The sequence below is a fragment of the Scyliorhinus torazame genome, chromosome 26 (genome assembly GCF_047496885.1).
Source record: "Scyliorhinus torazame isolate Kashiwa2021f chromosome 26, sScyTor2.1, whole genome shotgun sequence".
Lineage (NCBI taxonomy): Eukaryota > Metazoa > Chordata > Chondrichthyes > Carcharhiniformes > Scyliorhinidae > Scyliorhinus > Scyliorhinus torazame.
This window is the reverse complement of record NC_092732.1, coordinates 38,391,383-38,405,921: the sequence shown is the minus strand read 5'-3', so window position 1 is coordinate 38,405,921 and position 14,539 is coordinate 38,391,383. Positions and strand designations below refer to the sequence as shown.

The following is a 14,539-nucleotide window of genomic DNA, read 5'->3' as shown; positions in this document are numbered from 1 at the left end:
AGTACCATTGATTGTGTACTCCATATAATTTTTGACCTCCCACTTATGTTAATATCCACCTGACACTTTACCGGCCACTCCATCTATCTCATTTGGGAGATTATAGCTATCCTCTACACTACTCGGCCAATCTTTGTGGCGTCGGCAAATTTCCCAATCGTGGCCCCACATTCACGTCCAAATCGTATACAAAACGCAAACAGTAAGGGTCCCAACACCGTGCAACACCACTTGAAACAACTTCCCACCCACCATTCGCAAGGGCATCCATCGACCATCATCCTTTGTTTCCTGTTAATGTAAAATTGCTACGCAAGTGCCACTTGGTACCACTTATCGTCAACATCTTTCATCACTTTGCTCATGATCAAGAGAAGATTTGTGGTAACTGACCGGGCTGGATTGGTCCAGTTGTCCGCGAGCAGGGCATACCTAGGCAACTTTCATAGATGCTAGTGTTGTGGCTGTGCTGAAACAGCTTGGTTAGGATGCAGCTAGTTCTGGGACACACGTCTTCAGTACTATTGCCAGAATGTTGTGAGGGCCCACAGCCATTGCAGTATCCAGTGCCCTCAACCATTTCTGGATATCATGTGGAGTGAATTGAATGAGCCGAAGAAGGGCATTTGGGACGCTGGGGATCTCCGGAGGAGGCAGAGATGGATCATCCACTCGGCACTCCCAGGAGAGGTACAGCACGGGGTTAGATACAGAGTAAAGCTCCCTCTACACTGTCCCCATCAAACACTCCCAGGATGGGTACAGCACGGGATTAGATACAGAGTAAAGCTCCCTCTACACTGTCCCCATCAAACACTCCCAGGACAGGGACAGCACGGGGTTAGATACAGAGTAAAGTTCCGTCTGCACTGTCCCCATCAAACACTCCCAGGACAGGTACAGCACGGGGTTAGATACAGAGTAAAGCTCCCTCTACACTGTCCCCATCAAACACTCCCAGGACAGGTACAGCACGGGGTTAGATACAGAGTAAAGTTCTGTCTGCACGGTCCCCATCAAACACTCCCAGGACAGGTACAAACGGGGTTAGATACAGAGTAAAGCTCCCCCTACACTGTCCCCATCAAACACTCCCAGGACAGGTACAGCACGGGGTTAGATAGAGTAAAGCTCCCTCTGCACTGTCCCCATCAAACACTCCCAGGGCAGGAAAGGCAATGGTTAGGTACAGCGAAAAGAATATCCTCGGCATGATACATTAACTCTATTTCACGATCACATTTCTCTCTCCACAGATACTACCAGACATGCTGGGAATTTGCAGCATTTTCAGTTTCGATTTCACATTTCCAGCAGCTACAGTATGTTGCATCATCCCTGTTTACATCAGCGATGGAAAAGTGGACAAAACAACTCAACTGGCCGCTTCTCCCACTCCTGTTCCTGCAACCTCGCTGTGGAACAAATGGCCGGTGTTTGCCAATAAAACAGAAGTTACACATTTAAATTCATAGTACTGAAGGTGCTTTTGGAGGGTAGTTGCAGGTGTTGAGAAACAGCATGAATGCAAACTTTGATGTCTAACTTCACAGCTTTCTGAGTTCCTCCCTCACGTCTCGTGATGTTACTTGGGTCAAGTTGCACAGGAACAGCGCGCTCCTGTAAGAGGCCAAGTGACCACACGCAAAGGTTGATGATGTTGGGATGGGGATAATTCGCTCCAGTAGGCTTCGGAGGATGGAAGTCGACGGTGGCCCGTTGCGCTCTCTCGGTCTCCTTCACACAGACACCGTGTCCTCGGATCACTCAGAAGTACCAGTTGCCGAGTATCCTGGAGGGTAACAACTTACAACAGCCGTCCGGCACTGCAGCCTATTAAGCGCAGAACAAAAACCAATGCAGTAATGTCATTCAGGGAAGCGATACTGCCATCGCCACGTGGGTTGGTCCACAATGTCAGTATGACTCCTAAATGTTCTCCGAGAAAATATGGACGGGCGATTATTACTCTCTGCCAGCCAGCCACCCCCCGCCCCCCCCACCACACCGGCTGAAATCCTGAATTGCAAGCCTGTGATACAAATGGAAAAATTAACACGCGGTTTGTTTAAAAAATAGCGCATTCTTTCGGACCAGAACCTACAAACATTAAAACACGTGGCGTATACAAACTGCAGAGACAAAAATATACAACACTGGCGAGGTACTGCGATCCACAAATGAAAACATTCAAAATTAGTTCATAATTTCTTTTAAACGTACGAAAACAATTTACTGCGGGTGATGCGCGACACCCAGAACTGCGAAGTCACAAATAAATCGCCACAGAAATGTGATTAAAATTAATTAAACCAAGCAAATATAGACAGATCTAGCCCCGGCGGCACAAATGTTAAATTAGAATTTTACAACATTTGGATATATTTGCGCGCGGTTGCAGATGTTAACGTTAATTTTAAAATGGAGTTAAAAGGTTCAAGGGAGCCGCCTGCAATTTCTTAGGTGAAAGATTTTAAGAAATTCAAAATAATTAAGAATTTGACAATTGTTTCGCAATGGCATATCCTGCAAAATTCAGAATTACAAACTGTGTGTTCTCTTCAGACAAAAGTTTAATAAACACTGCGTACACCTCACACTTCAACATACTCAAAGTATAATGAAGGGGGGGGGCAGAAAGACAAGTGGTTAACGCTGGTTCCACTCAACAAGCGGTGACCCATCTCCGAAATTAGATGACAAAGGCTTCAAGGACACTCGAATACATCTCCTGCTTAGCAGCAGAATAATGCTGCGCTACAACGCAACTGTAGTACCGCAGCAGCAGTAGAATAACAGCAGCTCCAACATATCAACCTCAGAGTAATACACAGGGCGGTAACACAAGCACACACTGTGCCACATTGCTCCATGTCAGTGGTAGAATAGCACCTTGTGCTATTCCACTGGAACTGCAGATTAGAGCATTGAGCCACAATAGAACTCTACCTCAGCTCCACCTTAGCGGCAGAATAATACTGGTGTAATTCAGCTCCACCTTAGCGGCAGAATAATACCGGCGTAATTCAGCTCCACCTTAGCGGCAGAATAATACCGGCGTAATTCAGCTCCACCTTAGCGGCAGAATAATACCGGCATAACACAGCTCCACCTTAGCGGCAGAATAATACCGGCATAACACAGCTCCACCTTAGCGGCAGAATAATACCGGCGTAATTCAGCTCCATCATAGTGGCAGAATAATACCGGCGTAATTCAGCTCCACCATAGTGGCAGAATAATACCGGTGTAATTCAGCTCCACCATAGTGGCAGAATAATACCGGCGTAATTCAGCTCCACCATAGTGGCAGAATAATACCGGCGTAATTCAGCTCCATCATAGTGGCAGAATAATACCGGCGTAATTCAGCTCCACCATAGTGGCAGAATAATACCGGTGTAATTCAGCTCCACCTGAGCAGCAGACCGTAGTGACAGTATAATACCGCACCAAGACAGCACCGCCGTAGTGACAGTGTTATACCGCACCAAGACAGCACCGCCATAGTGACAGTGTTATACCGCACCAAGACAGCGCCGCCATAGTGACAGTGTTATACCGCACCAAGACAGCGCCACCGTAGTGACAGTATACCGCACCAAGACAGCACCACCGTAGTGACAGTATAATACCGCACCAAGACAGCACCACCGTAGTGACAGTATAATACCGCACCAAGACAGCACCACCGTAGTGACAGTATAATACCGCACCAAGACAGCACCACCGTAGTGACAGTTTAATACCGCACCAAGATAGCACCACCGTAGTGACAGTATAATACCGCACCAAGACAGCACCACCGTAGTGACAGTATAATACCGCACCAAGACAGCACCACCGTAGTGACAGTATAATACCGCACCAAGACAGCACCACCGTAGTGACAGTATAATACCGCACCAAGACAGCACCACCGCAGTGACAGTATAATACCACACCAAGACAGCACCACCGTAGTGACAGTATAATACCGCACCAAGACAGCACCACCGCAGTGACAGTATAATACCGCACCAAGACAGCACCGCCGTAGTGACAGTGTTATACCGCACCAAGACAGCACCACCGCAGTGACAGTATAATACCGCACCAAGACAGCACCGCCGTAGTGACAGTGTTATACCGCACCAAGACAGCACCGCCGTAGTGACAGTGTTATACCGCACCAAGACAGCACCACCGTAGTGACAGTATAATACCGCACCAAGACAGCACCACCGTAGTGACAGTATAATACCGCACCAAGACAGCACCACCGCAGTGACAGTATAATACCGCACCAAGACAGCACCACCGTAGTGACAGTATAATACCGCACCAAGACAGCACCACCGTAGTGACAGTATAATACCGCACCAAGACAGCACCACCGTAGTGACAGTATAATACCGCACCAAGACAGCACCACCGTAGTGACAGTATAATACCGCACCAAGACAGCACCACCGTAGTGACAGTATAATACCGCACCAAGACAGCACCACCATAGTGACAGTGTTATACCGCAACAAGACACCACCACCGTAGTGACAGCATAATTCCGCACCAAGACAGCACCACCTCAGCAGCATAGAATGCACACAATGCAGGAGGCCATTCGGTCTGGACCAACTCTCCGAAAGAACACTACCTAGCCCACTCCCTCGTTCAATGATCACGGTCAATCTACCATCTAACCTACAAATTTTTGGACTGTGGGAAGAAGCCGGAGCACCGGGGAGGAATCTCACACAGCACAGTGAGCACATGCAAACTTCACCCACAGAGGGTCACCCAAGGGTGGGATCGAACCCAGACCCCTGGCACTGCGAGCCAGCGGTGACAACCCCCACCCCCACAAAGAGTAGGTCAATCAGTCCCTGCAGCCTGCTTTTTGGTGGTTGGGGGAGGGGGTGCAGATGGAAGGTGAGGAAGAGAGATGCCCTGCAAATGAAGATGGTTAAATACCAACAAAACTAATCAGAACTGTTGCGAAAAAAATTGCATTGGTAAGTTTTGCCAATTTCTCCGACCACCTGACCTGAACCCGAACATTTATCCTAACCCTCACGACCATCATCCTAACCCACAGGAGGGTAACCCTAACCACCTTAACCCACAGCGATGTAACCCATTAACTTTAACCCCAGCCTCCACAACCTCAACCCTAACTCACAGGAGCTGAACCCTAACCGTAACCCACGGGAGCGTAACCCTTTAAATTTAACCTTAGCCCTCAGGAGCACCTCACCCCGGACTCTCTCAACCTCACCCCGGACTCTCTCAACCTCACCCCGGACTCTCTCAACCTCACCCCGGACTCTCTCAACCTCACCCCGGACTCTCTCAACCTCACCCCGGACTCTCTCAACCTCACCCCGGACTCTCTCAACCTCACCCCGGACTCTCTCAACCTCACCCCGGACTCTCTCAACCTCACCCCGGACTCTCTCAACCTCACCCCGGACTCTCTCAACCTCACCCCGGACTCTCTCAACCTCACCCCGGACTCTCTCAACCTCACCCCGGACTCTCTCAACCTCACCCCGGACTCTCTCAACCTCACCCCGGACTCTCTCAACCTCACCCCGGACTCTCTCAACCTCACCCCGGACTCTCTCAACCTCACCCCGGACTCTCTCAACCTCACCCCGGACTCTCTCAACCTCACCCCGGACTCTCTCAACCTCACCCCGGACTCTCTCAACCTCACCCCGGACTCTCTCAACCTCACCCCGGACTCTCTCAACCTCACCCCGGACTCTCTCAACCTCACCCCGGACTCTCTCAACCTCACCCCGGACTCTCTCAACCTCACCCCGGACTCTCTCAACCTCACCCCGGACTCTCTCAACCTCACCCCGGACTCTCTCAACCTCACCCCGGACTCTCTCAACCTCACCCCGGACTCTCTCAACCTCACCCCGGACTCTCTCAACCTCACCCCGGACTCTCTCAACCTCACCCCGGACTCTCTCAACCTCACCCCGGACTCTCTCAACCTCACCCCGGACTCTCTCAACCTCACCCCGGACTCTCTCAACCTCACCCCGGACTCACACAATCTTTACCCTGACCCTCAGGCCTCACCCCTAACTCACACAATCTTTACCCTGACCCTCAGGCCTCACCCGAACTCACACAATCTTTACCCTGACTCTCAGGCCTCACCCCTAACTCACACAATCTTTACCCTGACCCTCAGGCCTTACCCCTAACTCACACAATCTTTACCCTGACCCTCAGGCCTCACCCCTAACTCACACAATCTTTACCCTGACCCTCAGGCCTCACCCCTAACTCACAATCTTTACCCTGACCCTCAGGCCTTACCCCTAACTCACACAATCTTTACCCTGACCCTCAGGCCTCACCCCTAACTCACAATCTTTACCCTGACCCTCAGGCCTTACCCCTAACTCACACAATCTTTACCCTGACCCTCAGGCCTTACCCCTAACTCACACAATCTTTACCCTGACCCTCAGGCCTTACCCCTAACTCACACAATCTTTACCCTGACTCTCAGGCCTCACCCCTAACTCACACAATCTTTACCCTGACCCTCAGGCCTCACCCCTAACTCACACAATCTTTACCCTGACCCTCAGGCCTTACCCCTAACTCACACAATCTTTACCCTGACCCTCAGGCCTTACCCCTAACTCACACAATCTTTACCCTGACCCTCAGGCCTCACCCCTAACTCACACAATCTTAACCCTGACTCTCAGGCCTTACCCCTAACTCACACAATCTTTACCCTGACCCTCAGGCCTCACCCCTAACTCACACAATCTTTACCCTGACCCTCAGGCCTTACCCCTAACTCACACAATCTTTACCCTGACCCTCAGGCCTTACCCCTAACTCACACAATCTTTACCCTGACTCTCAGGCCTTACCCCTAACTCACACAATCTTTACCCTGACCCTCAGGCCTCACCCCTAACTCACACAATCTTTACCCTAACTCTCAGGCCTTACCCCTAACTCACACAATCTTTACCCTGACCCTCAGGCCTTACCCCTAACTCACACAATCTTTACCCTGACCCTCAGGCCTTACCCCTAACTCACACAATCTTTACCCTGACCCTCAGGCCTTACCCCTAACTCACACAATCTTTACCCTGACTCTCAGGCCTTACCCCTAACTCACACAATCTTTACCCTGACCCTCAGGCCTCACCCCTAACTCTCACAATCTTTACCCTGACCCTCAGGCCTCACCCCTAACTCACACAATCTTTACCCTGACCCTCAGGCCTCACCCCTAACTCACACAATCTTTACCCTGACCCTCAGGCCTTACCCCTAACTCACACAATCTTTACCCTGACCCTCAGGCCTCACCCCTAACTCACACAATCTTTACCCTGACGCTCAGGCCTTACCCCTAACTCACACAATCTTTACCCTGACCCTCAGGCCTTACCCCTAACTCACACAATCTTTACCCTGACCCTCAGGCCTTACCCCTAACTCACACAATCTTTACCCTGACCCTCAGGCCTCACCCCAACTCACACAATCTTTACCCTGACCCTCAGGCCTCACCCCAACTCACAATCTTTACCCTGACCCTCAGGCCTCACCCCTAACTCACAGAATCTTTACCCTGACCCTCAGGCCTCACCCCTAACTCACACAATCTTTACCCTGACCCTCAGGCCTCACCCCTAACTCACACAATCTTTACCCTGACCCTCAGGCCTCACCCCTAACTCACACAATCTTTACCCTGACCCTCAGGCCTCACCCCTAACTCACACAATCTTTACCCTGACCCTCAGGCCTCACCCCTAACTCACACAATCTTTACCCTGACCCTCAGGCCTCACCCCTAACTGACACAATCTTTACCCTGACCCTCAGGCCTTACCCCTAACTCACACAATCTTTACCCTGACTCTCAGGTCTTACCCCTAACTCACACAATCTTTACCCTGACCCTCAGGCCTCACCCCTAACTCACACAATCTTTACCCTGACCCTCAGGCCTCACCCCTAACTCACACAATCTTTACCCTGACCCTCAGGCCTCACCCCTAACTCACACAATCTTTACCCTGACCCTCAGGCCTCACCCCTAACTGACACAATCTTTACCCTGACTCTCAGGCCTTACCCCTAACTCACACAATCTTTACCCTGACTCTCAGGCCTCACCCCTAACTCACACAATCTTTACCCTGACTCTCAGGCCTTACCCCTAACTCACACAATCTTTACCCTGACCCTCAGGCCTTACCCCTAACTCACACAATCTTTACCCTGACCCTCAGGCCTCACCCCTAACTCACACAATCTTTACCCTGACCCTCAGGCCTCACCCCTAACTCACACAATCTTTACCCTGACCCTCAATCTTTACCCTGACCCTCAGGCCTCACCCCTAACTCACACAATCTTTACCCTGACCCTCAGGCCTCACCCCTAACTCACACAATCTTTACCCTGACCCTCAGGCCTTACCCCTAACTCACACAATCTTTACCCTGACCCTCAGGCCTCACCCCTAACTCACACAATCTTTACCCTGACTCTCAGGCCTTACCCCTAACTCACACAATCTTTACCCTGACCCTCAGGCCTTACCCCTAACTCACACAATCTTTACCCTGACCCTCAGGCCTTACCCCTAACTCACACAATCTTTACCCTGACCCTCAGGCCTCACCCCAACTCACACAATCTTTACCCTGACCCTCAGGCCTCACCCCAACTCACAATCTTTACCCTGACCCTCAGGCCTCACCCCTAACTCACAGAATCTTTACCCTGACCCTCAGGCCTCACCCCTAACTCACACAATCTTTACCCTGACCCTCAGGCCTCACCCCTAACTCACACAATCTTTACCCTGACCCTCAGGCCTCACCCCTAACTCACACAATCTTTACCCTGACCCTCAGGCCTCACCCCTAACTCACACAATCTTTACCCTGACCCTCAGGCCTCACCCCTAACTCACACAATCTTTACCCTGACCCTCAGACCTCACCCCTAACTGACACAATCTTTACCCTGACCCTCAGGCCTTACCCCTAACTCACACAATCTTTACCCTGACTCTCAGGTCTTACCCCTAACTCACACAATCTTTACCCTGACCCTCAGGCCTCACCCCTAACTCACACAATCTTTACCCTGACCCTCAGGCCTCACCCCTAACTCACACAATCTTTACCCTGACCCTCAGGCCTCACCCCTAACTCACACAATCTTTACCCTGACCCTCAGGCCTCACCCCTAACTGACACAATCTTTACCCTGACTCTCAGGCCTTACCCCTAACTCACACAATCTTTACCCTGACTCTCAGGCCTCACCCCTAACTCACACAATCTTTACCCTGACTCTCAGGCCTTACCCCTAACTCACACAATCTTTACCCTGACCCTCAGGCCTTACCCCTAACTCACACAATCTTTACCCTGACCCTCAGGCCTCACCCCTAACTCACACAATCTTTACCCTGACCCTCAGGCCTCACCCCTAACTCACACAATCTTTACCCTGACCCTCAGGCCTCACCCCTAACTCACACAATCTTTACCCTGACCCTCAGGCCTCACCCCTAACTCACACAATCTTTACCCTGACCCTCAGGCCTCACCCCTAACTCACACAATCTTTACCCTGACCCTCAGGCCTCACCCCTAACTCACACAATCTTTACCCTGACCCTCAGGCCTCACCCCTAACTCACACAATCTTTACCCTGACCCTCAGGCCTCACCCCTAACTCACACAATCTTTACCCTGACCCTCAGGCCTCACCCCTAACTCACACAATCTTTACCCTGACCCTCAGGCCTCACCCCTAACTCACACAATCTTTACCCTGACCCTCAGGCCTTACCCCTAACTCACACAATCTTTACCCTGACCCTCAGGCCTCACCCCTAACTCACACAATCTTTACCCTGACCCTCAGGCCTCACCCCTAACTCACACAATCTTTACCCTGACCCTCAGGCCTTACCCCTAACTCACACAATCTTTACCCTGACTCTCAGGCCTTACCCCTAACTCACACAATCTTTACCCTGACTCTCAGGCCTTACCCCTAACTCACACAATCTTTACCCTGACCCTCAGGCCTCACCCCTAACTCACACAATCTTTACCCTGACCCTCAGGCCTCACCCCTAACTCACACAATCTTTACCCTGACCCTCAGGCCTCACCCCTAACTCACACAATCTTTACCCTGACCCTCAGGCCTCACCCCTAACTCACTCAATCTTTACCCTGACCCTCAGGCCTCACCCCTAACTCACACAATCTTTACCCTGACCCTCAGGCCTCACCCCTAACTCACACAATCTTTACCCTGACTCTCAGGCCTTACCCCTAACTCACACAATCTTTACCCTGACCCTCAGGCCTCACACCTAACTCACACAATCTTTACCCTGACCCTCAGGCCTCACCCCTAACTCACACAATCTTTACCCTGACCCTCAGGCCTCACCCCTAACTCACACAATCTTTACCCTGACCCTCAGGCCTCACCCCTAACTCACACAATCTTTACCCTGACCCTCAGGCCTTACCCCTAACTCTCACAATCTTTACCCTGACTCTCAGGCCTTACCCCTAACTCTCACAATCTTTACCCTGACTCTCAGGCCTTACCCCTAACTCACACAATCTTTACCCTGACCCTCAGGCCTTACCCCTAACTCACAATCTTTACCCTGACCCTCAGGCCTTACCCCTAACTCTCACAATCTTTACCCTGACTCTCAGGCCTTACCCCTAACTCTCACAATCTTTACCCTGACCCTCAGGCCCTTACCCCTAACTCACACAATCTTTACCCTGACCCTCAGGCCTTACCCCTAACTCTCACAATCTTTACCCTGACTCTCAGGCCTTACCCCTAACTCTCACAATCTTTACCCTGACCCTCAGGCCTTACCCCTAACTCACACAATCTTTACCCTGACTCTCAGGCCTCACCCCTAACTCACACAATCTTTACCCTGACCCTCAGGCCTTACCCCTAACTCACACAATCTTTACCCTGACCCTCAGGCCTCACCCCTAACTCACACAATCTTTACCTGACCCTCAGGCCTCACCCCTAACTCACACAATCTTTACCCTGACCCTCAGGCCTTACCCCTAACTCACACAATCTTTACCCTGACCCTCAGGCCTTACCCCTAACTCACACAATCTTTACCCTGACCCTCAGGCCTTACCCCTAACTCACACAATCTTTACCCTGACCCTCAGGCCTTACCCCTAACTCACACAATCTTTACCCCTGACTCTCAGGCCTTACCCCTAACTCACACAATCTTTACCCTGACCCTCAGGCCTCACCCCTAACTCACACAATCTTTACCCTGACCCTCAGGCCTCACCCCTAACTCACACAATCTTTACCCTGACCCTCAGGCCTTACCCCTAACTCACACAATCTTTACCTGACCCTCAGGCCTTACCCCTAACTCACACAATCTTTACCCTGACCCTCAGGCCTTACCCCTAACTCACACAATCTTTACCCTGACCCTCAGGCCTCACCCCTAACTCACACAATCTTTACCCTGACCCTCAGGCCTCACCCCTAACTCACACAATCTTTACCCTGACCCTCAGGCCTCACCCCTAACTCACACAATCTTTACCCTGACCCTCAGGCCTCACCCCTAACTCACACAATCTTTACCCTGACCCTCAGGCCTCACCCCTAACTCACACAATCTTTACCCTGACCCTCAGGCCTCACCCCTAACTCACACAATCTTTACCCTGACCCTCAGGCCTTACCCCTAACTCTCACAATCTTTACCCTGACTCTCAGGCCTTACCCCTAACTCTCACAATCTTTACCCTGACTCTCAGGCCTTACCCCTAACTCACACAATCTTTACCCTGACCCTCAGGCCTTACCCCTAACTCACAATCTTTACCCCTGACCCTCAGGCCTTACCCCTAACTCTCACAATCTTTACCCTGACTCTCAGGCCTTACCCCTAACTCTCACAATCTTTACCCTGACCCTCAGGCCTTACCCCTAACTCACACAATCTTTACCCTGACCCTCAGGCCTTACCCCTAACTCTCACAATCTTTACCCTGACTCTCAGGCCTTACCCCTAACTCTCACAATCTTTACCCTGACCCTCAGGCCTTACCCCTAACTCACACAATCTTTACCCTGACCCTCAGGCCTCACCCCTAACTCACACAATCTTTACCCTGACCCTCAGGCCTCACCCCTAACTCACACAATCTTTACCCTGACCCTCAGGCCTCACCCCTAACTCACACAATCTTTACCCTGACCCTCAGGCCTCACCCCTAACTCTCACAATCTTTACCCTGACCCTCAGGCCTCACCCCTAACTCACACAATCTTTACCCTGACCCTCAGGCCTTACCCCTAACTCACACAATCTTTACCCTGACTCTCAGGCCTCACCCCTAACTCTCACAATCTTTACCCTGACTCTCAGGCCTTACCCCTAACTCACACAATCTTTACCCTGACTCTCAGGCCTCACCCCTAACTCACACAATCTTTACCCTGACCCTCAGGCCTTACCCCTAACTCACACAATCTTTACCCTGACCCTCAGGCCTTACCCCTAACTCACACAATCTTTACCCTGACCCTCAGGCCTCACCCCTAACTCACACAATCTTTACCCTGACCCTCAGGCCTTACCCCTAACTCACACAATCTTTACCCTGACCCTCAGGCCTTACCCAGGACATCTCTTCCCCCTCATCCACCAGAAAATAAACCTCCGACTTTGCAAAGGCCACAAAAGCAGCGACGGGCTGGAAAGGCGCGCACGCACCTTACCGACAACGTTAACGGCCTGAAAACCGCGCCGGCGCCGACACGCGGCCGAACCCTGAGCCGCTCGGTCTGGCTCCGCGGTCCCGGCCAGGATGGGGGGGGGGGGGGGGGGGGGGGGGGGGGGGGGGGGGGGGGGGGGGGGGGGGGAGGGGAAGAGACCGCGCCTGCGCGCCCGGGAGCCTCTCGTCCCGCCCCCTCACACTCTGACCCCTTCCCCCGCAGCCAATAAATACCCCGGGCGGCTCAATCCCGCCACCCGCCCCCCACTGCCCCAATCGGCTCAATACCGCCACCCCCCCTCCCGCCCCCAGTGCCCCAATAGGCTCAATCCCGTCACCCCCCTCCCCGCCCCCATTGCCCCAATAGGCTCAATCCCGTCACCCCCCCCTCCCACCCCCCATTGCCCAATCCCGTCACCCCCCTCCCACCCCCATTGCCCCAATACCGCCACCCCCCCCTCCCGCCCCCATTGCCCCAATACCGCCCCCCCTCCCACCCCCATTGCCCCAATAACCGCCACCCCCCCTCCCGCCCCCATTGCCCCAATACCGCCCCCCCTCCCACCCCCTTTGCCCCAATACCGCCCCCCCTCCCACCCCCATTGCCCCAATAGGCTCAATCCCGTCACCCCCCTCCCACACCCATTGCCCCAATACCGCCACCCCCCTCCCACCCCCATTGCCCCAATAGGCTCAATCCCGTCACCCCCCTCCCACCCCCATTGCCCCACTACCGCCACCCCCCTCCCACCCCCATTGCCCCAATAGGCTCAATACCGCCACCCCCCCTCCCACCCCCATTGCCCCAATACCGCCACCCCCCCTCCCACCCCCATTGCCCCAATACCGCCACCCCCCTCCCACCCCCATTGCCCCAATAGGCTCAATACCGCCACCCCCCTCCCGCCCCCCATTGCCCCAATAGGCTCAATCCCGTCACCCCCCTCCCACCCCCATTGCCCCAATACCGCCACCCCCCTCCCACCCCCATTGCCCCAATAGGCTCAATCCCGTCACCCCCCCTCCCACCCCCATTGCCCCAATACCGCCACCCCCCTCCACCCCCATTGCCCCAATAGGCTCAATCCCGTCACCCCCCCTCCCACCCCCATTGCCCCAATACCGCCACCCCCCTCCCACCCCCATTGCCCCAATAGGCTCAATCCCGCCACCCCCCCTCCCACCCCCATTGCCCCAATAGGCTCAATCCCGCCACCCCCCTCCCGCCCCCATTGCCCCAATACCGCCACCCCCCTCCCGCCCCCATTGCCCAATACCGCCACCCCTCCCACCCCCATTGCCCCAATACCGCCCCCCCCCCTCCCGCCCCCATTGCCCCAATACCGCCACCCCCCCTCCCACCCCCATTGCCCCAATACCGCCACCCCCCTCCCACCCCCATTGCCCCAATACCGCCACCCCCCTCCCGCCCCCATTGCCCCAATACCGCCACCCCCCCTCCCGCCCCCATTGCCCCAATACCGCCACCCCCCTCCCACCCCCATTGCCCCAATACCGCCACCCCCCCTCCCGCCCCCATTGCCCCAATACCGCCACCCCCCTCCCACCCCCATTGCCCCAATAGGCTCAATCCCGTCACCCCCCTCCCGCCCCCACTCCCCCCAATAGGCTCAATCCCCCCCCGCCCCCATTGCCCCAATCCCCCCAATAGGCTCAATCCCCCTCCCGCCCCCATTGCCCCAATACCGCCACCCCCTCCCAC

The 14,539-nt window shown here is 53.5% G+C and overlaps 1 protein-coding gene across 1 annotated transcript in view; it reads right to left on the bottom strand.

The window, feature by feature from the left end:
- The window catches only part of LOC140402881 (double-stranded RNA-specific adenosine deaminase-like), a 47,867-nt gene extending 34,941 nt beyond the window's left edge, over positions 1–12,926 (bottom strand). Inside the window, exon 1 of the mRNA XM_072490508.1 lies at positions 12,816–12,926. The gene's annotated coding sequence lies outside the window, so the exon portion shown is untranslated. The remainder of the gene's footprint in view (positions 1–12,815) is intronic.
- Positions 12,927–14,539: the final 1,613 nt, after the last annotated feature.